Source organism: Schistocerca cancellata, chromosome 4, assembly GCF_023864275.1.
Source record: "Schistocerca cancellata isolate TAMUIC-IGC-003103 chromosome 4, iqSchCanc2.1, whole genome shotgun sequence".
NCBI lineage: Eukaryota > Metazoa > Arthropoda > Insecta > Orthoptera > Acrididae > Schistocerca > Schistocerca cancellata.
This window is the reverse complement of record NC_064629.1, coordinates 716,596,028-716,620,400: the sequence shown is the minus strand read 5'-3', so window position 1 is coordinate 716,620,400 and position 24,373 is coordinate 716,596,028. Positions and strand designations below refer to the sequence as shown.

The window sequence follows — 24,373 nt, the reverse complement described above, 5'->3', positions numbered from 1 at the left end:
AGGTTTGACTACACTAAGCAGGTTCAAATGGGTGTATGTTGCAGTAGTTATGAAGTGATGAAGATGCTTGCACAGGATAGACTGGCATGGAGAGTGGCATCAAACCAACTGTCAGACTGAAGACTACAACAGCAACAGCAACAGCAACAACAACAACAACAGCTGTTACTGCTACTACTATTTTGAGTGCTTATAACCGTAGCAGTTTTGTGCCCTAAAACCATAACAAAAAAAATTCTACTACTATTACCACTAATATATGCATGGTGAGACTCACTCTGTTAATAATACATGGCCTTGTGTTTGAAACCAGGAATCTTACACACAATGTTGCAAGATGCTTGTGTAATGCAGGACACTTTCTATTAGGATAATAACTGTATATGTGATACCAAATCATGTTTTTTTTTTTTCCATCACCATCTCAAACTATTCTACAAACTGCATACAAATTGACAATTATCCTTTTAGTGCTATTTACTGTCCAACTTTCTTTGTTACTTTGTTTGGATTTTGAACACTGGGTCTGCCCTTATATTTCCAATTTTAACACACAATAATCACACCAAAGATCAATCAAATGGTTATAACACAGTTTTGGTAACAGAAGACTGCAGGTGAAATGACCTTGTTTGTGGCACAGTAGATACACTCCTGGAAATTGAAATAAGAACACCGTGAATTCATTGTCCCAGGAAGGGGAAACTTTATTGACACATTCCTGGGGTCAGATACATCACATGATCACACTGACAGAACCACAGGCACATAGACACAGGCAACAGAGCATGCACAATGTCGGCACTAGTACAGTGTATATCCACCTTTCACAGCAATGCAGGCTGCTATTCTCCCATGGAGACAATCGTAGAGATGCTGGATGTAGTCCTGTGGAACGGCTTGCCATGCCATTTCCACCTGGCGCCTCAGTTGGACCAGCGTTCGTGCTGGACGTGCAGACCGCGTGAGACGACGCTTCATCCAGTCCCAAACATGCTCAATGGGGGACAGATCCGGAGATCTTGCTGGCCAGGGTAGTTGACTTACACCTTCTAGAGCACGTTGGGTGGCACGGGATACATGCGGACGTGCATTGTCCTGTTGGAACAGCAAGTTCCCTTGCCGGTCTAGGAATGGTAGAACAATGGGTTCGATGACGGTTTGGATGTACCGTGCACTATTCAGTGTCCCCTCGACGATCACCAGTGGTGTACGGCCAGTGTAGGAGATCGCTCCCCACACCATGATGCCGGGTGTTGGCCCTGTGTGCCTCGGTCGTATGCAGTCCCGATTGTGGCGCTCACCTGCACGGCGCCAAACACGCATACGACCATCATTGGCACCAAGGCAGAAGCGACTCTCATCGCTGAAGACGACACGTCTCCATTCGTCCCTCCATTCACGCCTGGACACCACTGGAGGCAGGCTGCACGATGTTGGGGCGTGAGCGGAAGACGGCCTAACGGTGTGCGGGACCGTAGCCCAGCTTCATGGAGACGGTTGCGAATGGTCCTCGCCGATACCCCAGGAGCAACAGTGTCCCTAATTTGCTGGGAAGTGGCGGTGCGGTCCCCTACGGCACTGCGTAGGATCCTACGGTCTTGGCGTGCATCCGTGCGTCGCTGCGGTCCGGTCCCAGGTCGACGGGCACGTGCACCTTCCGCCGACCACTGGCGACAACATCGATGTACTGTGGAGACCTCACGCCCCAAGTGTTGAGCAATTCGGCGGTACGTCCACCCGGCCTCCCGCATGCCCACTATACGCCCTCGCTCAAAGTCCGTCAACTGCACATACGGTTCATGTCCACGCTGTCGCGGCATGCTACCAGTGTTAAAGACTGCGATGGAGCTCCGTATGCCACGGCAAACTGGCTGACACTGACGGCGGCGGTGCACAAATACTGCGCAGCTAGCGCCATTCGACGGCCAACACCGCGGTTCCTGGTGTGTCCGCTGTGCCGTGCGTGTGATCATTGCTTGTACAGCTCTCTTGCAGTGTCCGGAGCAAGTATGGTGGGTCTGACACACCGGTGTCAATGTGTTCTTTTTTCCATTTCCAGGAGTGTAGTTGATGCACCACATTGATAGTTCCAAGGTGTCAACTGTAAAATATTGAATACTTTAAATCAGGAAATGGGAAAACTGTGTTAAGTGCCATCCAAGTGGGTCAGCACAACTTGCTTCGACACAGGTGTGCTCCTTACTTGCACTGCAGCTGAAGATTGAAACTCACCTGTCAGTTCTGCTACAGCTACCACCCAGAAATGCACTGAAAAGGCAAGGAGTGGCTATCAGTTATGAGGTATGCATTTACTTGAGTGCTTCCTTGGGTCAGTACTTTAATTATGTGTCTTCAATTTTGGAAAACAGCTTTTCACATTTCTCTACCAAATTCAGGGGAAAATTCAGATTTCTAGACATTTTGTTCGTGCAGGTACTGATTACTCTATCTCAGTCCAAGCATACCTGCTAGAGGCCAGAGACCATTTCCTTTACTCTTAAGGAGACTGTAGTAATGTGCTGTTATAATCTCAGAAGGGCCACTGGGTAACGCTGTGCAAAACAGTGGATACCTCACATTATGGAATGACAACACAACCTCTTTAAAAGTGAGATTAGACAGCTGTTTAAGGAAAGATATTTTAAAATCCCCCATAGCTGCCATTGAAGTGTTGTTATTTATATCACAAAAAGTTTAAATCAGCTGATGATATTCCAGCTGTATCTACAGAAATATGACAAGCAACATATACTTGCACCATCAAAAAATTGAAACTAAATGTGTGAATAAATTTGTTTAAAATGAACCAAAACTACTTTTGAAATGTTATTTCCTTAAACATTTAAAGGTTATGGTACACAATACACAAAACTATTTCAAAACACAGCAGCTTGTTTTAAAACAGTAGACAATCATAAAACTAAATAAATAAATAAATAAACTAAAGGGAACTGCCTTACTTACGGCAGTGATATTATTCCATGTGACAGTGACATATTTACACAAGTGATAATTTGAGCTGTGTTAATCTTCTGTACATTAAAGCTGAGTCCACAGGGCATACATGAACGCACCAGTATGCATTGTACTGCCCAGCCTGCTGCTAGGCAGTACAAGCTGACGTCCTAAGTGCTCACACTGTGTGCTGGGCTGGGATGGCGCAAGGGGCACTTTTGACATTGTAAAAGACTTGTTGATATGTAAGACTACGCCACATTGTCTTATTAACTTATTTTTTTTACTTATTTATTTATTGTGTCAAAAGAACAGAAACATCAAAACATAAGTGTCGACATAATTTTACACAAAAGAAGACCAAAAATTGGACACTTCAAGTGAATTTGGTGTAGCTCACGTAAGGTCTTGCATGGTGCAGGTGGTTGGTGATGAGGAACGCTGAAGGAAATGGCTGTTAGTCTGCTCAACACCACAATGGCAAAGAACCGAGTCCACAGAGAAACCCCAAGTCCGCAGATTTGTCTTGCATCTTGTTGTGTTTGATCATAATCTATTGAGAGACCAGGCAACAGCCTTGCCGCAGTGGATACACCAGTTCCTGTCAGATCACCGAAGTTAAGTGCTGTCGGGCATGGCTGGCACTTGGATGGGTGACCATCCGGGCCATCATGTACTGTTGCCATTTTTCGGGGTTCACTCAGCCTCGTGATGCCAATTAAGGAGCTACACAACCAAACAGAAGCGGCTCAAGTAAAAGAAAACCACCATAACGACTGGGAGAGTGGTGTGCTGACCACATGCCCCTCCTATCCGCATCCACATCTGAAGATGACACGACGGTTGGATGGTCCTGATGGTCCACTTGTGGCCTGAAGACAGAGTGCTATTAAGAGACCTTCATACTGACCTCTTCTCCAAATGTTCAGGGGGAAGTTCTTCCTTTGGAGCCATCCGTTCTCCCACATATCAACATTTCTCCCGGCATCACAAGATCCTTGCCGTATGTGGATTCTTGATGAGAGTCTCAGTAGTTGTCAAGAAGCTCTTTCTTGATTTGAGCCTAGGATGTGTGGGCTGATGACCATATAGTGGATGGGCTTCCTTCGTCGTGGCCTTACTTTTCCCACATCTCGCAGCTAGCTCACATATGATTTCAGGAGGAGCTATGCCAGCGAGGCAACTGAGTTTGTAATTTTTTCACTAAAAGCTTTACTTTGCGCATGAAAAAAGAAATGGCAACTTTTCACTTCACACGATTTTTTTTAGTTCCGTAATGTTTCTCAATTGATATTGAAGGAAGTATACTGTTAAAATATTTGGTTTTTGTATCCTACATATGGTAATGTACCATCTTAGCTTCTTAATAAACCATTTACCTTTTCATACCTCATAAGAGTATTTGTGAAATGATTCTATTAATCAAATTTGTGCACTTGATTTACTAATCTTGTAGTGAGAAAGTTTGAGAGTGGGTGGCTTACTGTTGGATATGTTTTAGACCATTACTCTGAGTGAAATACAGCTAAAAGAACAAAAAAGTGTTTCATACAATGTAGAAAGAGGTGGAGCCCCTCCATGCCCACACCGGCATGATGGCCAACTCAAGAGGTCTACTGCCGTCTCTGCATAAGGGGTAGTTTTCACTAAAGTGAGGTGTCACAGGATGTGGGTACTGCGATGTTTGCGTACATCTAGTTAAGGTTAACCATTAATATGTGCTCATCTGGAGATAGATTGGGTCGAAGTCGAACGAAGGGTAGCGGTTTGAAGGGCAGAGGAAACAAAGTGCCAAGGCAAGAGTCAAGGGAAAAAAACCTCTGTGATAGTTAGGTCGGATGGTAAGAGCAGTAGCGGATGTCTTGCTGCCTGCGATAGGTCGTGCAATGGTAGGCTTTGTTAGTAGTGGCTCTCATGCATGTAGATACCTTTGATGTTGTGCGGTGGTGTTGCTCGGAGGCTGACGCTGGGTGCCGGTTTAGAGCTCGTGTTCAGCGTCAGCAACATGCAACAGTTAGGTTTATCATCATTTTTGTGTCCAATAGGTCATATATCGGATGCACAGTGTAGGGTGATGTTGGCGAATTGTTTGTGTGTCAGTGGGTGAGCTCGTCGGTGTCCCTGCTGTGGCCTGTTGGTCATCTCTAATAGCAGCTGGTAATTACCAGTCAGTGTTGCTGATATGCAGGAGCTTGCCGACGTTTGTCGCTTGTTGGTGTATGATAGTCTACCATAGGTGGCTATGCCCTAGCTAGTAGGCTGAGGCTCCAGGTACTCTCGCATTTATAGAGCGTCATTATTCTTGATTAAGAGTAAATGATTGTCATTCTGCTGGTGCAATGTCGACATCCCTATTCTGTCCAACTTTAAAACTTCCTCTTTTCTATTAAAATTATTATGGTGTTTGCGAATCTTTATTGCTTCTCTATACATGCGCGCAAGATAATGGGATGTTCGTGCTAGAATGCTTGTCTCATTAAATTTAATTTCGTGGTTCCCATCTCAAAAAACATGCTCAGCTACAGTCAATTTTTCGATGTGTCCTAAGTGACAGTTTCTTTTATGTTTGGCTAAGCAGGTGTTTACACTTCTTTTCGTTGTTCCAATATATACTGGCCACAACTGCATGGAATTTTGTACACTCCAGGTGTCACTAAGGGGTGTTGGGCATCTTTTGCAGTTTGAAATGGTAGTGACACTGATATGAGTACGTTCTCAAGTAAATGAGAGTTACTGACGGTGTCAATGCTGCTTCACAAGCCTATAGAATTTGTGCATGTTAGCGTACTGTTTAACACTGCAGGATAGCAAAAATGAATTGCTGGTGGTCAGTGTAGGTATATTGTTGTTTTCTCATGTTATTTTAATGATCCATGTCCAGAAAACTCCAAATTTATACAAATTTTTCCCTTAGCTGTACTTGACATTATAAAAGGCAAGCAATTATTTGTTGTCAACCTCATACAATTAGTAGAAAGCACATTTCTTATACAGAACTAAAAGAGAATAATAAATTAACTTGAGAGTTTGCTGTGGATAGACTCCATTAAAAGTTTGCAGCATTCTACTTAATTCTTATCTGGTTGGATATGAAAAATGGCAGATGCCAAATAATAGAACTACATTTATGGATTTTTCTGCGTCTATATTGACTAATGTACAAGGTGTTTCATTTTGAAATCTTCACTTTCATATTTCTGTGAGAACGTAGCAGCACAAGTTATAAATAATGACATCTCATCTTCATCACTAAGTAGTTTTGATTTTGATTTTTCTATTTTAACAGAAAGAAGGAAGAGAGATTGGGACTTATTGTCCTGTTGATATCGAGATCATTAGAGTCCTTCATAGGTTGGGCTGCACCACAATGGAATCCACACTCTTCGACAGCTAACGTACAAGGTCGTGGATAACATATGTGCAGCCATCATTTATCTGCTGCCAGCCAGTTAGTGGTGTTACTTTGTTGATATAGTTTTGACAACAACTCGTCTACTTTTTAAGCATTGAAGAAGTTACAGTCTCACCCCATGTATAGTAACAGACATTTAGCAGAAATTTTCCTTCACACAAAGAAGGAAAGTAGATTTTAGTCGAATTACAGAGTGAATCACAACACATTTCAGTGAGTGTTACAGACTATTCACAACCTGAGAAACATCAGAAAATAATTAGCATCGTTATATTTGGTAATATCTAGCTGTGCCTTTATCACGATATTTAAATGACCCAAATAACTACAGACCAGTGTCTTTAATCTCTGGTTTCTCAAAAATACTGGAGATGCTCATGTCTAGTATGTTGACCACATTCCTGGAGAAACCCAGTATTCTGATTCCAGTACAACATGGCTTCCAAAATGGGAAATCTACAGAAACCACCATTGCAAGCCACATAGAATCCATTATAGATGCATTAGACAAAAGAAACTCTGTGTCTGCTATGTTCCTGAATTTGTCTAAAGTGTTTGACACAATCACCCATACTTACTGAAAAACTTGAAAGCTACGGTAATTATGGACATACAGCCAAGTGGATAAAATCATGCATCATTAACAGAAAGCAGTAAGGGGAAACAGAAACTGGATACAGATCTGAAATCAGAAATATTAAGTATAGAGTGTATCAAGGATCTGTACTTGGCCCACTTCTGTTCAATCTATTTGTAAGCAATATTGATGTAGTGAGAAAGATAAAAAAAAAATACTACGTGCAGATGACATGACACTAATGAATGTAGGAAAAAATCTGGAAACACTGGAAATAAGTGTGTTTGTGTCAATAAATAACACAGTACAGTGGCTTATACAAAATGTCTTAATTTTAGATCTAAAAAAGACAATGTTCATAGTGTTCACACATAAAGGAAAGGAAGAACACACAGATATATTCAGAGATGAAACAAGACTGGAAGAAGTTGCCACTATTAAATTTTTGAGCATTACAATTGACAATAAGCTCCAGTGGAGTCAACATATACCTAATGTTTGTTGTAAGTTAGGCACTGTGATATTTGTCATGAAACAGCTTGTACATTATGCCAACAACGAGCTGCTATGTACAGTGTACCATGCTATATTTGAGCCACACCTACAATATGGAATTACTGTTTGGGAAAATTCCAGCAGCAAAAATACAAATAGAATATTTACATATCAAAAAAAGCTGTTAGGGCCATCTTGAATAAAAAACAAAGAGACTCATGAAGAAATGTTTTCCATAGTCTAAAAATACTGACAATTCCATCTCTATACATTTACAAAACAATGTTATCATTAATAAAAGTAAATGCAATACTAGAAAGAATTGCAGACGTTCATACATATGAAGCAAAAAATAAAGGCCTGCTGAGAAGTATACAACACTGACAGAGTTTCTGAGAAACGTCCTCAATACTCAGGTATCAAACTCAAAGTGCTTCCAAAGAGTATACAGGGCAATGTGAGCAAAAAGACATCCCAAAAACATTTAAAAGATTATTTAATGGAGAAAGAATCTTATGGTGTAGATATGTATCAATGTATCAATGTATCAATGAATGAAAAATGCTACTATTACTGTTACAGAGGTACTGTAACTAACTGGACATATTGTAATATGTAAATAACTTGAGAACATAAGTACTAAGAGAAAAACATAAATATGAGTATAATGTAGTACGTAAATAATTTTCAGGATCTAAAAATGGGTGAAAAATGTATGCAGCATTATTAAAAGTATTGTCATTTTGATGTATTAAATTCTAATAAATAGGTTGAATATTGCAAGAAAATAGGTTTAAGTTGACTTATCCTATATTACAAGTACACACTTTGTACAAAATGTAATGAAATGGGACCAAAAAAAGAAAACAGTCAATCAATCAAAGGTATTTTGTTCATTCCAAATTATAAAAATTCTTTTTTTTTTGGTATTAGTTTATTTCTCTTTTTTCTTAATGGTGCAATAGTTGTTGGGGGCCGTGATTCATCAACTGGAGCCAATGATGACCTTTCAGAATGATCTCCTTGGTCTTGTGACACAGACTGATAGGTGATAGTTCTTGAGGTGGTATTTGGCTCACTGGTTCTGTTTGCACTACTGAGGAACTGTGCATAGCTCTTGGAATCAAGATAACATCTAAGAAACCGCAGTGAAACAAAGACCAAGTGGCAATACTTTTCGAAGTACTTTTCCCTGGATCACCTGACCTGGTTCAAGTTTTTTCCTCTAACTGTATTTAGGGTTTCCATTTGAATTTCACAATTTTTAGTTGAAAAATAGCAATAAAAAGGTATAAAAATGTTGCTCTTTAGTTTCCTATTGTTACAGATCATGTATCATTAGAAATACTTTTAATTTTTCCTCATTAATTGTGAAATGTGAAGGAACTACTTCAATTCTGATAAAGGCAGACAGCTGTCTGCTATATGTCCTGCAGAAGCTGAGGTGCAGTTTGCACCAGCGGCTGGTTTGCACCAGATATACCAGACACTTTGGCTCTCACCACTGTGGCCTGGTCACCAGTACGAACATCACTATGCAAGACAATGGGTTTGTATCTTAACATGTCACGTAGTGTAATGATGTGATCAACTGCCAGAACAAATTTGCAAAAAAACAGTTTGATATATGGTTTAAGAAGGAAAAGATTTCTTCTATTTGGTATAATTTTGATGTACACACACACACACACACACACACACACACACACACACACACACACTCTTTTATAATAGGTGTACACACACACACACACACACACACACACACACACACACACACACACACTCTTTTATAATAGGTGTAGATAATATGATTGGTATACCTTATTTGAAAGAAAATGTTCTTTTTCTTAAGAAGCATCTTATATTTCCTGAAATTGTATAATTAAAAAGTTAAGTTTATCCAAATTATTGGTTTTCAGAATGTCTGAATCTTAGAATGTAATCTTAAAAAAAGAAAAACAGTGTCACTGTCTTGCAGTTCTAATTTTTTGTCCAAAATGTATAATGTTACTAGAGTAACATCTTACTTAATGAAATATTTCAGTTAGAAAATTGTGTTTCCAGAAAATTCTTGATAGGCTTTTCTAAATCCCAGGGATATAAGTGCACATTCAAAATCTCGCTGTATGAAACAGAAGCTATTATTTAGGCTTCTTGATGAATATCCAGCTTCTTGATAAACAAAACAACTTGTTTCTCTAGTATATATTACACCCGTCTTTCATGTTTATCCTGAATATGTAATAACTTTGTATTTTAACATTTTGTGATAACTATCCTATGCGCATCTTTAAACAGGCACTGAGGGCAAAGCCACGTACGGTCCTTCATTCTGCCAAGTTCCATGCCATTCAGCCACAACCGAGCTATACAGATGTACATAAGTCCCTCTGTGACCAGCACTTATTATATGAAATATTCCATGTCAGCAATCTTGATTGCAACTTTATTGAGTTGGGTACACAGTCGTGGATACGCTTTCATTATGTACAAGGGCTTCTTTGACATAAAATCTGGTCTGTGACCAGCCGTGTCAGAATCAAAGTCCATGACATGGAACAACTGGCCACGCCACTAATTCTGTAAGTCTGGCTATCTACGCAACCTGACAACACTGTAGGCTGCAGCAGCTCTTGGAAGAATCCTTGTATTCTGTTCGACTTGGGATACTTCGCCTGTGGTCTAGCGATAAACGGCGCATTGTCTGACTGCAACATATTGCATTCGAAACGGCTTGTTACCTAAATTTTTGTAGTGCTTTTCATCTGAATGTTGACGTCCTTAGTGTAATGGTAACACGGCTACAATGTATTTCACTTTCTTACACACCAGTAATAACAGGTCTGCCCCTTAACACTTTTGCGAAAGATTTCTTGCCAGACTGTCTGCCTCTGAACACCGCATGCGTCACAGCTCTGCGGGCCCCATTTGCTGGCGGTCGGTAGCATCTTTGAGGTAACGCTTCACCCCCTCACACTTTGCTGAAAGCGTCAGGTACCACCCATTGCTTTGGTGAGTATAAAATACTTGCTATTGTTGAATCCTGTTCCCCAAAAAATGTCTACAATTTGCATTTCATGCTCAATAGCAACGGACAATTCCCCCCTGCCCCCCTTCATTACAGGTAGAGCCCCCCCACGCCCACACTGGCATGATGGGCAACTCAAAAGGTTTACTGCCATCTCTGCATAAGGGTTATTTTTCACTAGAGTGAGGTGTCGCAGGATGTGGGTGCTGCGATGTTTGCATATGTCTGGTTAAGGTTAACCATTAATAGGTGTTCATCAGGAGATAGATGGGTCAAAGTGAAACGAAGGGTAGCAGTATGAAGGGCAGAGGAAAAAAAGTGCCAAGGCAAGAGCCAAGTGAAAAAAACCTCTGCGATAGTTAGGTCAAGAGGTAAGAGCAGTAGCAGATGTCTTGCTGCCTGCGATAGGTCATACAAGGGTAGGTTAGATTGCCATAGGTGGTTATGCCCTAGCTAGTATTGTCTTTCGCCGCTTATGCGTCCACCTATGGTTGTCAAAAATAGCAATGGCGACAGGCGACCTGTTTTTATATGATGGACTTGTATTACATGGCTCAAAATTAATGCTAGAGTGTGTGACCCAATCTAACTGTTTAACGTTGTTCTTAATGCTTCGCACCTCATTTCTTTCCCTATTAGAAGCGATTCTTCATGCAATTTTTGTTGTCAGAAATTCGTATTTTTTCGTCAACCCACAATACGTAACTGTGGTGTAATGAGTTTCGCTACCATGGTTTGATTTCTGCGGTAAATATAAGCGATAACCCATGCGAATATCTTGCAGTGCATGCTCTACAGCAACGCAGGAACACAGCACATTTCAAGGTCGACGCACAGTTTTATGGATAACTTAAAACTGATCTAAAGTGATATTTCTGGTGTTGAATTAGATTTAAACCAACAAAATTGTCCGTTTTTGAGGCCACCCAGAGCGGGAGAAAGTTGCTAACGCCAGTATAAGCAAATGTCTACATGGGTGTTTAACTGCAATTTCATATATTTATCACAGAGGAACTACATTCACTTCATAACTATTCCCCCGACATATGAGTGCTACGGGAAGAACACAACTCAAATTCGTATAGTTGATGGTCGAGTCGAAGTTCTTCAGAGACATTTGTACTGCGAAGAAACTTGGTAATCACAAATCAGACATTTGTGACCATTAACACAGCTTACTGAGTCGATTGGAGGCGCGAAAGCGGTAGGTTTTTATGCACTGTTATTTCCTTATACTTTCCAACGTAGAGTATTCTGCGCGGCTAAACATGCAACAGTCCAGCCTTCCAGATTCTCTGGCCACGTGCACTGGTACCAAATATGGATAAAAAAAGGTCTTGCCAGTGAACAAGTAACGCTAGTAATAGTAACAAACTAATCATAAATGAAGATTACTGCTTTACGAAAGGCTGCTGATGATGAAAAACACGAATAATTAAAAATAGGCTGATGTTCAGTTGCTGCAATGCAAACGTTTTCTTAGCATTTTGGTACTGAATACCGTCCTGGCTGTTTCCAAAGCAAAAGAAAAAATGTTGGAGCGATACACGTCGGTAGTCCAACGAGATCTTAACTAGGAACTACTCTTGCCTTAAATCACGCGACGAGCATGGCGCTACGGAGCAAACATGACACTGTTTAATTTAGCTCTGCCATTGCTCTTGTGGCAGTTAATGTAGACAGTTCACAACATGAAATACAAAACGAAGTGAAATATAAGCGTGGAATTACCTCTGTAGGGTCGAAGAATTAAATTTACTGTATCGATTCATATAAACGCGATAACTATTCAGATTACTTCATCAATATCAAAAGAGAATATTAGGAGAATTTAGCAGGTTCACTCAGCACCAATCCCAAAAGTGAGTTAACGATTAAGAGGTGCCAAACATCGACATCAATGTTGCCAAGGCTCAACTGCACTAGCAATATGAAGAATTTCATAAACAGCTCACAATGTCCTCACTGCTATCCACAGCATACCCTTGGCCTGCCCTCAGTGGAAGTGCGCTTACCAAACGCCGATCTACGCGACAGCTTCTAACCGACATTAGATTACAACCATTGGACGTGTTCAACTTATTTTAACAAAACTGAGAACATGTGGAAAGCGATCTTGCCCAAAATGTCTACAAACAGTAAGATACTACGCACTGTTGACCCCAAATGGACTGTGTGTACTTCCAGTCTTGTGCCATACACAACTACAGTATCAGGAATACCACCAAAATGTGAAGATCTTATGAAAAATAGACTATTACATCGATGCAACAGAACAATAAATAAAGTTGAAGATTAACGAGCAAAAATTGAAGAGACGAAACAGGCAAATGTGCAGTTGTGCACTTTCATAGGTTTTTTCGCTTCCAGATCTACCATACGCAATGCATACTGACAAGTTTGTTCGTTGCTTCTGTGACTCATCCCGTCTTTTTTGATACTAAATGACGAAAAAAAAAGAATCGTATTACTGACAGTTCTTTGAATTTATCGAGGCTCTTTCTTTAGTTTTGTTGATGATGTAATGTGGTATTCGCGATAGAGACAACTACGGCTGCTCCTGTGAGGTTGACAGGAGACATATGACACAGAGTGTTCAGATTCGTTATTTAACTTTGACAGTTAGCAGCTCAACTAACGTAGAAGCGAATGGAAGTGATAAGATACAGCTTTTGCAGAAAAACTGGAAATGATTTCGAAAGCAGCCACAGCATTAGAAAGGGAGCACTGTACAGCTATGTGGCCAGGGCATTGCTGCAGTAAACACACTCATTACCACTAAGGTGTATATCCCGCAACGTGAAAGATGAGAGTATGGGTACCTCACACACAAAATGATCGTTTGGGGAAGAAAAAAGTTTACTTTACTAACTCTGCGTGATATCTTGAGTGGAAATTATTCAGAATATTTCATCGAGATGACAAAGTCTTGACTACAGCAGTGGCAAGAAGAATGCATTTTCCCAGCTGTAATACTGCAAGACTGGATCCGGACATGCAATACAGTGCAACAGACTTTGCTCTACTAATTTTAAAAATTCTTTATTTTCGAATCGTTGTATGGAGCAACTAGCAACTTAAACGATTCGGTAGTATACAGCAATGAAGGACTTTCTGCATTAGGTACTTACTGCCAGATTAATTGACACTTTCCGAAATCAATAAAGCAGGCAAAAGTGGGGCACGTTGGGAATAAATTCAGCACGTCGTCAGGAGACAGGGTGAAATTGAGGTTATTGGGATCTACTACAGCAAGGTATTTTATGGATTAAACCTCAGGTGAAGCAGACGGAGTTTCGCTATGTAGGCAGTAAAATATCTGACGGCAGCACAAGTAAAACGGATCAAAAATGTAGGCTGGCAAAAGCAAGTACAGGTTTTTGCTAAAGATAAAGATGCTAACATCAAAAATAAATCTGAATGTCAGAAAGTCTTTACTGAAAGTGTTTGTTAGCCTTCCTACTGTTATTTAATGATATTTGTTATCAGTTGGTATTTAATGATATTTGTTATCAGTACTCATAAACATTATCCCCAACAGTCGTTGCAGTGTTATTCACATTTCTACTGTAATTTTATTTTAATTTAAGACGATGGGACCTGGATAAGTTGAAAGAACCAGAGGTTGTAGAGAGTTTCAGAGAGAGTATTAGGGAATGGTTGACAAGAACAAGGGAGAGAAATACAGTAGAAGAAGAATGATAATAATAATAATAATAATAATAATTTTATTGTCAGCAATAGACAACGGCATCTACATACTAAAATACAATTAATAGTTTGAAAGAAACAACAGGTTTGTTGTTAACATTATAGTATTATATTACAGTTGATAAATTCTCTTATATCATAGAATGGGTGGAGGACTAGCCAGTCATGGATTGTTTGTTTGAATAATTGTTCAGGTAATCCCTGAACAGATTGAGGAAGATTATTAAATAATTTGTACCCCATGATTTCATAACTGTTGAGAGACTTTGACAATCTGTGGCAAGGAATATAGAGGCACCTATTCCTTCTTGTATTGTGGCTATGTACCTTTTCTCTGGTTTTTGTTTCTGGTAATTTCTTCTTTGTATAAATTAGAACATAGTATATGTGCAAGTTTATGACAGTCATGATTTTCTGTTCACAGAACAATGGTTTACAGTGTGCCTTATCTGCAGAACCAGTAATTATCCTAATAGCTTTTTTTTGCAGTATTAATATGTCATGTACACAGCTAGAGTTCCCCCACAAAATAATTCCATATGTTATTATACTTTGAAAGAATGAAAAATAGGATGTTCTAACATATTTTTCAGAAACACAATCCATAAGTCGCCTTAACAGGTAAATAACTCTTGACAAATTACCACTAATATATTTTACATGTTGACCCCAAGATAATTTATCATCTATGTATACCCCCAAAAATTTGAGATAACTTGGATCATCTGACAGAAGCTTGCCTCTAAGACAGCTTTGAGAGGTGAAATAGTGAAGGCAGCAGAGGATCAAGAAGTAAAAAGACGAGGGCTAGTAGAAATCCATGGGTAACAGAAGATGAAATATTGAATTTAATAGATGGAAGAAGAAATTATAAAACTGCAGTAAATGAAGCAGGCGAAAAGGAATACAAACGTCTCAAATATGAGCTCGACAGGTAGAGAAAAATGGCTAAGCAGGGAGGGCTAGATGACAAATGTAAGAATGAAGAAGCATATATCACTAAAGGTAGGATGGATGCTGCCTACAAGATAATTAAAGAGACCTTTGAAGAAAAGAGAACCACCTGCATGAATATCAAGAGCTCGGATGGAAAGCCAGTCCTAAGCAAAGATGGGAAAGCAGAAAGGTGGAAGGAGTACATAGAGGCTCTGTACAAGAGCGATGTACTTGAATGCAGAATTAAGGAAATGGAAGAGGATGTAGATCAAGATGAAATCAGAGATATGATACTGCGTGAAGAGTTCGGCAGAGCACTGAAAGACCTAAGTCGAATCAAGGCTCCGGGAGTAGACAACATTCCATTAGAACTACTGACGGCCTTGGGAGAGCCAGTCCTGACAAAACTCTACCATCTGGTGAGAAAGATGTATGAGACAGGCGAAATACCTTCAGACTTCAAGAAGAATATAATAATTCCAATCCCTAAGAAAGTGGGTGTTGACAGGTGTGAAAATTACCTAATTATCCGTTTAGTAGGTCAAGGTTACAAAATACCAAATAGAATTCTTTACAAACGAATGGAGAAACTGGTAGAAGCCGACCTCGGGGAAGATCAGTTTGGATTTCTGTAGAAATTTTGGAACACACGAGGCAATACTGACTCCCAGACTAATCTTAAAAGATAGATTAAGAAGAGGCAAACCTATGTTTCTAGCATTTGTAGACTTAGAAAAAGCTTTTGACAATGTTGACTGGAATACTCTCTTTCAATTTCTGAAGGTGGCAGGTGTAAAACGCAGGGAGCGAAATGCTATTTACAACTTGTAAAGAAACCAGATGGCAGTTATAAGAGTCGAGGGGCATGAAAGGGAAGAAGTGATTGGGAAGGGAGTGAGACAGGGTTGTAGACTGTCCCTGATGTTATTCAATCTGTACATTGAGCAAGCAATAAAGGGAACAAAAGAAAAATTTGGAGTATGAATTAAAATCCATGGAGAAGAAATAAAAACTTTGAGGTTTGCCGACAACATTGTAATTCTGACAGATTCAGCAAAGGAGCTGGAAGAGCAGTTGAGCGGAATGGACACTGTCTGAAAGAAGGACATAAGATGAATATCAACAAAAGCAAAATGAGGATAATGGAATGTAGTCGAATTATATCAGGTGATGCTGAGGGAATTAGTAAATGAGTTTTAATATTTGGGGAGCAAAATAACTGATGATGGTCGAAGTAGAGAGGATATAAAATGTAGACTGGCTGTGTCACTGTGACATGGATAGCATTTCCGAAAAAGAGAAATTTGTTAACATTGAGTATAGATTTAAGTGTCAGGAAGTCTTATCTCAAAGTATTTGTATGGACTGAAACATGGACGATAAACAGTGAAGACAAGAAGAGAATAGAAGCTTTCGAAATGTGGTGCTACAGAAGAATGCTAAAGATTAGATGGATAGATCACGTAACTAATGACGATGTACTGAATAGAATCTGGGAGAAGAGGAATTTGTGGCACAACTACACTAGAAGAAGGGATCGGTTGGTGGGACACGTGGTGGGGCATCTGGGGATCACCAATTCAGTATTGGAGGGAAGTGTGGAGGGTAAAAATCATAGAGGGAGACCAAGAGGTGAATACACTAACCACATTCAGAAGGATCCAGGTTGCAGTAGTCGTTCGGAGATGGAAAGGCTTGCACAGGATAGAGTAGCATGGAGAGCTGCATCAAACCAGTCTCTGTACTGAAGACCACAACAGCACTCTTTTTTAAACAGCTGACCACACGAAGTAGCTAAAATCTGGAAAGCACAGTGTATCATGCTAAATTGGACACCTTTACTGTCCGTTGATACAGCATAACATGCAAGGAGACGAAGTTATAAAATGGCTCTGAGCACTATGGGACTTAACAGCCATGGTCATCAGTCCCCTAGAACTTAGAACTACTTAAACCTAACTAACCTAAGGACATCACACAACACCCAGGCATCACGAGGCAGAGAAAATCCCTGACCCCGCCGGGAATCGAACCCGGGAACCCAGGCGTGGGAAGCGAGAACGCTACCGCACGACCACGAGCTGCGGCCAGGAGACGAAGTGCTACGAACATATTGTTTATAGACGTAAAGGTGAAAAACTATCCGAACACTGTCAGATTGTTGTAGATAATCTGGGATACTATACTGCTGCTGATTTATTTATCTCTTGTGTTCAATAAATTAACAAAAACGCTATTTAGTTATCACAAATGAATTACAGCTTACTATGACAACCTTACGAAAAATATTTTTTGAATGAAGCAACGTATCCCAAACTGTCACGAAATACCAGGATAATACGCACTTTTGGATTCGAAAAGGTCTGTGTCAACGTTCAGTCCACTCTCATACTGAAGTAGCATTACAGGACTACAACGAAAATATGCATTCATAGCAGTAGAAATAGCTACATAACAAAATTCGGTTACAAACCTTGCAGTACCACAATTATGCAAACACAGTTAACAGAATAAGAAAAAGTAGGCTCTAAAAAGTGTGCAGCTCGCCAAATTGTTAACTTCAAATTTATAGGGTATACAATCAAGGTTGCGACAAAACGTGTGGGGGAGAAGTTACCTTAGAATTTCTTTACTGATTGTCGATCTGCTTGCTAGATGCTCTTTCACACAAGAAGACAAAATCATGTCTCCTGTGAGATTAGAACCAGAAACTAACGCACTCTTCCGCTTAAAGGGTGAACACTTCACCGCTAAGCTACCATACAACTACGCCAAACAGTGGCTCCCTTGTTTCCCATTGACGTCCGAGACAGAGAATTCGCAAAGTAAGTACCGAAGTAAGCTGCAGTTTCTGTGGAACGAGCTTTCTGCATTCAAAACCATTATATTGCTACCTCTGTGTCATCCCTGAAGTGAGAATAATTCAGAATATTTAATGTAAATAACATGAAATTATTGAGTAAGTTTACCACGATAATTCTGAACCAAATCAGGACGTAAATCGACGGTAAAATGGTTGACATAGATATTCTGCAATGTTGCAAGTTCTCCACTTGCAAGCAACAGGCAGAATACGGTTGCTCAGCCAATGAGAATCTTGAGCTGGCTGACACTGGCGAAGCTAGCCTTTCGAGGTGCGGTAAAATGTAAATGTCGTGTGGCTAGGGCCTCCTGTCGGGTACACCGTTCGCCGGGTGCAGGTCTTTCGAGTTGACGCCACTTTGGAGACCTGTGCGGATGAAATTATGATGGTTTGGACAACACAACACCCAGTCCCTGAGGGGAGAAAATCTCCGACCCAGCCGGGAATCGAACCTGGACCCTTAGGATTGACATTCTGTCGCACTGACCACTCAGCTTCCAGGGGTGGTGTTGCCCGTTGCCATTGCAGTGACTGGGAGCAGAAATACAAAATAGGCCAATGAGTTTTATTTGCATTCCTGTAGCTGTGATTTGGGTCTTAAGTGTAGTTATGAACAATATCCAGATTCGCTGACTGCAACTTGAACATCATAAATAATGACCAGGGAAAATTAGTTGGACAGTTGTCATATTCTTTAGCTGTTATACATATTTTTGTTTTTCTGCATTAAGCAAACAGTAAAGTAAAAATCTCATTAACTTGAAGCGATTCCCTTTTTAACATCATCAGACGCTATTAACATTATGAGTAAATAACATTCATTTTCAATACTGTATAGTTAGGCAAAACTGTCATTCATTCCATAAAAGTAAAAACTGTTGTGAAATCGTAACAATTCCAATATACCTGCTGGTGATGCTTTGTCAATAACAGCGAAAAGTGCCTGATAAATGAGATTTTCATTTGTCTGACAGAACCCAAATGACAAGTAGTTACTCTAGGTGAGCATAGGACAGAATTACTGTGCAGTATCTCACAGTTTGCGCATTTTGCACATAGTTTATTTCTTGGTTGCTTCACACTAACCGCCCCTCTAGGTTATCACAACATTCATATATGGATAATCGAGGTTAATTGTTAAAACAGACTGATATTTTAAACATTACGGCACTTGTGTGCCTGGTCTGACTCGGTGGACAACGCTAACTGTAATTTTATTTCATCTTGGAGATTGTTGGAAAGGCTTAACAACACTTGTGACATACCCACTGCACACATGAACTTGTCTCCTGAGACAACTGCTCATCGGCTATTGCTTATACAAATAGGGTAAAACCAGAAGGAGAAATAGATGTGGAGACTAGAAGTAGTAGGGCAAACTGTGTTTCAGCACAGTTTATTATTGTGGGTTGCCCACACCAGAGCCAAGCATACATTCAGGGGCAAACCTATTGTTCTCCTTAGATTGACAAGTACTTGAGCTATTGTTCTGCTAAGAGGATTAAGACTCCCTGGGGATAATCCACCCTCTTCATTGCAGGTTATGACCCCTTGGGGATAATACACCCTTTTCATTGACAGGTCTTTAACCTGTTGTTCCCCCACCCCTCCCCTCCTCCTCTTCCCCCTCCACCTCCTCCTTCCCCATCCCTCAGGAAACTACCCTTGCTGATACAAGCACACTTTTGATATCAATTTGATTGACTGATTAATTAAATCGATCAATTAATTAAATTCACCGACTGGAAAAACCCCCTGCCCTCCCACTCCCCTCCCCCACCCGGAGACTGGCAGGAAAAAGACTCAGTTGATCGGTTATTTGAAGGGGATTCGATTTCATTGTATGGAATATTGTTCAAACAAGTTAGACAATGTGTGGAATATTGTTTATTTATTTACGGCAATGTATGGAATATATTTTATTTCTTTAGTTACAGAATTTGTCAGGAAATTAATTGCAGTTTATGGAATATTGCTTAAACAATTAAGACAATATATGGAATATTGTTTATTTAAACAATTCACGCGATTCTAGGTGCTGTTTGGAATATAGTTCATTTATTTACTTACAGAATTTGATGGGAAATTGACTGCAGTGCAGGATATACCGTTTATTTAAACAATTAACAGGGTACAGGATGGTGTATGGAATATGGTTTATTTAAAGAATTTGTTAGGAAATCGATCGCAGCATGGAATATTTAAACAACTGTTGCGCTTGTTTATTCTCATCGCGCTTGGAAACGCTGAATAGGCATAGTTCATATCTGCTGCCACACTCAGGGATGTACATGCTCTTATTATTTATTTTCCTCACTTTTCGAAGCACCCTGGTGTCTAAGCACAGATGGGAACATCAGAACAATCACACATCTAAAAGTTCATGAGATATTTCGAAACCCACCATCACTTTCTGCTGATGGGCAAATTACTAGAATCTCAGTGGCAAATTCTTTTGTACAGATCGAGAAACATACAGCAGTCATATTGCACTGAAAGTTCAATCCTGCAAAAGTAGTGTACAGATCATGAATGGAATGAAGTACAGTATAGTAGCCACCATTTGGGGCCTAATGTGCATGTCTCAGTCGTCAAGTCACCGCAATGAAGGTCAAATCTGCACAGTGTCCTAAATGCATATCATGTTACTAAGTACTACCAGCCCTGGACCGCATATCGGCACCTTTGATCTCACAGCACTCGTAGGTCAAAACCATGCAATGTCCTAATTACATATCACGTTGCTAAGTAACACCGACCATGGGCCACATATCGGCCTCCTCTGATATCGTGGCACCCAAACAAAGCATCAGGTGGAGGCAGTCTGTTGACTGGGGAATTCCAGACTCGCTTCCTGTCTCAAGAGGTCACTCCCTGATTGTGTGAACCAGCGTCCCCAAACATCCAGCAGGAGGTTTGCATCTCTTCTCAGACTACAGTGTTCCTACCGGCTAATGCTGGAGACAAAGGGAGAGCTGATCCAGTTTCGATATCAACAATTGAGTGAAATAAGCAATTTCAACTACCATTTCAAATTAATTATATACCAAAATGGTTCAAATGGCTCTAAGCACTATGGGACTTAACATGTGAGGTCATCAGTCCCCTAGGCTTAGAACTATGTAAACCTAACTAACCTAAGGACATCACACACATTCATGCCCGAGGCTGGATTCGAAACTGCGACCATGGCAGCAGCGCAAATCCGGACTGAAGCGCCTAGAAGCGCTCGGCCACAGCGGCCGGCAATTATTTAACAATTTACAGCAGTCAAGTATGTCACTTAAAACACTCACCTCAACTTTACAATGATCCTTCTTCGTAATAAAACATATTTTCAACGTTTGAGCATCACACACTGACATTACAGAAATCAAGAAATGAAATTTCCACCACAAATAGATTGTAGCGCTAAATATATCCAATGTCTCATACACATCAACATTTGAGAGCACGAACAATCTCCGCCATCATAACATTCCACTAAATGTATCTCATGAAAAATAAAAATCCTATCGATGACACAAACTAGCGATCGCGAGACACACACCGTTCGCCATCTACAATGTTGCCCCCATCCACATTGGCGAGGAGAGAGACCCACACCCGAACACATTTGCATGCAATACAACTATTGAAAATGGTATGGGGTTTTGGAAAGTAGCATATGATTCTTCAATTGGTTCTCTCCACTACATTCAGAAGGAGGGAGGAAGGTTCTACTGCGTGACAGAATAGAGACAACAGCAAATACTGGGAACCTGATGACGCTATTTAGTTTTTAAAGCACTATATAACACCTAAGCTGCTTTTGTCTGCTACATTCAGAGCAAGGAGGAGGAGGAGGAGGAAGGCCTACTGCATGATAGGGCAGAGAGAACAGTAAATACCACTGTAATGTAATGTATTGAGGAACACTAAACATGACACACTTAAATCTCAATCCAGTCTGTAGTAGCAAGTTGTCACAGCTAGATGTCAGAGAACTCTATCAATGTCGCTCAAATCGTTCAAATGGGTCTAAGCACTATGGGACTTAACAGCTGAGGTCATCAGTCCCCTATCAATGTCGCGATTGGATTTTTAAAGAAGTATAGAATTCCTAAATTGATTCTCCCTACTACATTAGGAAGAAGAGAAGAAGGTTCTACCATGTGATAGAATTGAGACAACAGCAAATACCACTGCAAGACAGTCTACTATGGTGTTTTGAGGAGCACTAAACAACAGTCCGTAGGAATAAGCTGTCATGGCTAGCTGTCAGAGACAGCTGAAAAAACTCACACATATCGCGCGCTCCTGCCCTGAGGTCCACACACAATGTGTTCCAGAGGGACGGAGTTTGAAGCATTTTATGTACATCAACTGAGATACCAATTATAAAATATTGTTCTAGTGTATGGGGTCGGTACCAAGAAGGTATTGCTAAGAAAGAACATGGACACAAACACTCCTATGACTACACAGTTCTGCACTTAAAACAGACTATAATGTTAGATCGTCACGGTTTCCGACCTATCAGTCATGTGGAATGCAATGCTGCTACTATCCCAATGTAAGAAATATATTTCCAGCTCATGACATACATTCTCCTTGCAGGTTTCTCTATGATGAACTATGGTGACAAACAGTAAAATGAAAAAATTTCTTCCTTAAAGCATTGATTTTTTGAGAGACATGCACAATTTAGCTTTCCAGGGGTGAATAGCACCCACTGTTCACATCCAATCACAGTTCAGAAATTATGCTATGCTCACATCATTCCTATATAATATGATCGTTAGTAATAGAGCCGGCCGAAGTGGCCGAGCGGTTCTAGGCGCTACAGTCTGGAACCGCGCGGCCGCTATGGTCGCAGGTTCGATCCTGCCTCGGGCATGGATGTGTGTGATGTCCTTAGGTTAGTTAGGTTTAAGTAGTTCTAAGTTCTAGGGGACTGATGACCTCAGCAGTTAAGTCCCATAGTGCTCCGAGCCATTTGGACCATTTTGGTTAGTAATGGAGAATGCCTCCACAAAGAAAGAGACGAGCACACAGTATTTGTGTTTGACATGTGAAATTAGACATCATGTCACCAACTAACTCTGTAAACATGACGTCTGTGAAGCAGATGCATACACAGGTAGTGCAGTACCTCACAAATACCTGTCGCTAACTTAGAATTACCGCAGATATGAAAAACTGAAGAGTCAATTTTATGCTCAAGATGCGGCAGGGGAATGGAGTACGCCCCATGAGTACGCCACATAAATCTTTGTTCGTATAGAGGAATATGTCGAAACAGGAGGGCCATGTTTCGTCACACATGAGATGGAACTCCTCTGATGAATGACATGTTTGCTGTTAGCGATCGCAAGTAGACAGTGCTCTAACTCACCTCACACACAGAATCACAGTTGTATACGAATCAAACACAGGTTATGTCACACAACTGATGCACCTGACAGAAGAACCGAAAAAATGGTCAAATCACCTGCAGCAACATTCTCCCCCTCTCTCTCTCTCTCTCTCTCTCTCTCTCTCTGTCTCTCTCTAGAATGCATCATTAAATCATACCTCATTAAAACTCCATCTCAACCGATTGCTCCATCCACTCTCTGTCATCCTTTTACACAGATGCAAGTAAGTTTAGAGGAAGGTGGTTCTTTGTTTTCCAGGAAAGCATCAAGGACAGCAGTCAACTCGTGTGTATCACTGTTACCTCAATAAGCATGCAATAGAATGTTGCCTTTACGAAAGATATTGACTGTTTCCTTGGCTCCCAGTGCTTCCACGTCAACATTCTCTCGTCTTCCTCTAGCCGTTGCATACCCATTCCCATGTACAAGAATTAGTCTGCACCAAGCACAAGACATGCAAGTGCTCCCTAAATTTCCCTGATTTTGGCGTATTTTCCATCATTTCTCGTAATATTATCGATTTTAGGTCACTGTTATCCACAATAAAGTGCCTGGCAGAGGGTTCAACGAACCACCTTCAAGTTGTCTCTCTACCGTTCCACTCTCGAACGGTACGCGGGAAAAACCAGCACTTAAATTTTTCTGTGCAGGTCCTGATGTCTCTTATTTTATCGTGATGATCATTTCTCCCTATATAGGGGGGTGCCAAAGGAATGTTTTCGCAGTTGGAGGAGAAAACTAGTGATTGAAATTTCATGAGAAGATCCCGTCGCAACGAAAAACGCCTTTGTTTTAATGATTGCCACTCCAATTCACGTATCATGTCTGTGACACTATCTCCCCTATTTCGCTATAATACAAAACTAGCTGCCCTTCTTTGTTCTTTTCCGATGTCATCCGTCAGTCCCATCTGATGCGGATCCCACACCGCACAGCAATACTCCAGAGTAGGGCGGACAAGTGTAGTGTAAGCAGTCTCTTTGGTAGACCT

At 40.6% G+C, this 24,373-nt stretch overlaps 1 protein-coding gene and 1 pseudogene across 1 annotated transcript in view; one reads left to right on the top strand and one right to left on the bottom strand.

Moving 5' to 3' along the window:
* LOC126184402 (serine-rich adhesin for platelets-like) overlaps positions 1 to 24,373 on the bottom strand; it is a 163,005-nt gene that overhangs the window by 43,751 nt on the left and 94,881 nt on the right. The window lies entirely within an intron of this gene.
* LOC126185793 (5S ribosomal RNA) lies at positions 3,526 to 3,643 on the top strand (annotated as a pseudogene).